General features: G+C 34.8%; 1 pseudogene; it reads left to right on the top strand.

Annotated features, from left to right (window-relative positions):
• The window catches only part of LOC107731549 (collagen alpha-1(XXVIII) chain-like), an 11,551-nt pseudogene that overhangs the window by 3,190 nt on the left and 5,513 nt on the right, over positions 1 to 2,848 (top strand).

Genomic DNA, 2,848 nt, shown 5'->3' with positions numbered 1-2,848 from the left:
ATATATATATATATATATATATATACATACATACATATTGTATTATATTTATAAATACTGTTAAAAAATAATTCTAAAATAACTTAATAAATAAATTATTTTTTGGGTGAATTATTCCATTAAGGGCTTTGTGTGATTGGGTTTGTGATTTTATGTAAATATTCAGTGTATTCAAATTTGATCCCAGTGTGACCAGGGCTTTCCAGGAGAACCTGGACCGCAAGGTGAGAGAGGAATAGGAGAACCAGGACCAAAAGTATGTACAATTTTAATGTCCTTACAAACTAATATTATCAAATATTATCTGGTTTTTTTTCTTCATATTTTAAATATACAGTATTGAGTATATAGCATCAACATGTTTTGTGTAATAGCTATATATTGATTTAATGATTTTAGGGAGAACCAGGCCCAGACGGAGCACCTGGTATTCCTGGTATCCCAGGAGAAGATGGATCCGTGGGTCCAAAGGTAGGAGACAACATCCTGAGTCACAAGTTTCTTGTAATATGATAACCATTTCATTTAAAATGTAACCAATGGATCAGCATTAAAAAATGAATGAATATCATATGAAGTCATATGAAGTTATAAGGTGTGATTTAAATGTCTACATATTTCTGGTCATTGTGACTATAATTCTTTCTTATATTTTTATGATTGCAAATATAGGAAAGCATCTAATAAGGCTGTGGGATTTCACCACAACATGCACTGAATTCCTGTTAAAATGTGTTTACTCACCCAGGCATCTCTGTCTTTTCTTCATTATGTTAGGGTGAGATGGGTTTACCTGGTGTTCGAGGTCCAGAGGGCTCATCTGGGAAAGGGATTCCCGGTGAGAAGGTACAATGACGCTCTGATAGGTTTTCTTAGTTACTACAACTGTATAGATCAAGTTAAAATTAAGTTGTGAATGCAGCTCTTATGGCCAAACAGTGATTCACAGTATACACTCATTGACAGAGTCACACATGTGAATGGCCATGTCCAGAAACCGATATTTGCTCTTTTTGGGTGACAATGAGAGTATATTTCCCGCCATTTAATGTGTGCTTTACATTACAGTAAAAATGCTAACATTTACTCAATGTAGTATTTATTTATTTAATTCATTCATTCATGTATTTATTTTGAAATAAATTAAACTGATCAAAAGTGACAGTAAAGACATTTATATATTTATGTTACAAAAGAATGCATTTAAAAAAAAATTATGTGGAACTGTTTTCAAAATTGATAATAAAAAATATCTTGAGCACTAAATCAGCATATTAGAATAATTTCTGAAGGATCATGTGACACTGAAGACTGGGAAAATTGCTGCTGAAAAATTAGCGTTGCTATCACAGGAATAAATTACATTTAAAAATATATTCACATGGAAAACAGATCTTTTAAATTTCTAATTTAAAATATCACAGTTTTTTCTGTATTTTTGTTCAAATAAATTCAGCTTTGGAAAGCATAAAAGACATCTTTCAAAACCATTAAAAAATGAAAGACTGTAATAATATTTTTTACATTATTTTACATTTTCCTTACAATTATCAATGTGGTAGTATTTGTGGTACTGCATGTCATTCATGCTGTTTTTTTTTAATTAAAAAACATAGTATTACAGTGATTTTTTTACTGTTATAGTAATAAGCATTAAATGCAAATCACCACTGAGAATGAGAAATGCAATTACTTATTCTAATATTTGATTTGGGGGTAAAATGTTTTCATGAGGCTTGTTTTTCAAAATAAGTTTATCTATGATGAAAAAGCTGAATAATATCTCAAATACTGTCTCATCTGAATGCCCTGAAGTGGAAAATGTCACTGTAAATTATGTTTGTGAATCTGTCCACAGGGGGACCGAGGGGTCTCCCAGGAAGTGCTGGAGCAGCAGGACCCCCAGGGGCCAAGGTGGGTGAGACAGTGACAGAGCTTAAACACAGACAATCTGGTTTTTGCATTGGGAATGTGGAGGTTAAAGTCCAGGCCATTGTGTTTAGAGGTTTTGAATGTCAGATGACTTTTAAGGAGTTCATAAAAGGTCTTTAGGGTTTGGTTGTACGCTTTTATGGCTGCTCATAAACAGTCCTTTAACAGACATGCTGGGTTGTGAGAATAGTCAGCCATAAAACCGATAAACTCATAAAAGACGTAGAAAATCCAAAATATATTCCCCGGTCTCTGATCTATCACTGCATCACTGTCCACGATGTTGTATATACAGTATAAACATGTTTTAAAAAACTGGTAATAACAGATTTTCTTTCATGCATAGGGAGAACCAGGAAGTTTAGGTATGATGGGCTTACCTGGACCTCTGGGTCGAGGATTACCTGGTTCAAAGGTGTGTATATGTCTCACTAGGTGCAAATAGTGATAGATGCTATTCACACAAAGTAGAAAAAGAAGTTATATTTGTACCAAAAGTAAATATCTGAGCATTGGTGGGTGAAGCTAGTGAAAATAGCCTTTGCCAAAATGGCTGGCTATTTGCATTCTAACCTAATGTTATACGTTACTGTATTGTACATATGTATATATCATTGGGTTGGGTGCATGTTTTTTGTTAGTGTGAGCCAGGACCTCCAGGCCCCCCGGGTCCTGTTGGAGAGCCAGGTGTCGGGACTACAGGCCCTAAGGTTATAGCATCAAAGACATATTAGTATATGGTTTAATGGGAGTCTTGCCCTAATAAAATCTATGTTGGCATGTTTCAGGGTGACAGAGGAAATCCAGGACCAGTGGGGCCACAAGGAATGAAGGGGGAGGGTTACCCCGGACCACAGGTGTGTAAAGGAGACAAAGACTTTGATAAAAACAACCCCCGAAAACAAAACAAGCCATA

Source organism: Sinocyclocheilus rhinocerous, unplaced genomic scaffold (genome assembly GCF_001515625.1).
Source record: "Sinocyclocheilus rhinocerous isolate Xijiao unplaced genomic scaffold, SAMN03320098_v1.1 scaffold429, whole genome shotgun sequence".
NCBI lineage: Eukaryota > Metazoa > Chordata > Actinopteri > Cypriniformes > Cyprinidae > Sinocyclocheilus > Sinocyclocheilus rhinocerous.
The sequence above is the reverse complement of the archived record's forward strand: the minus strand, read 5'-3'. Positions and strand labels throughout refer to the sequence as shown.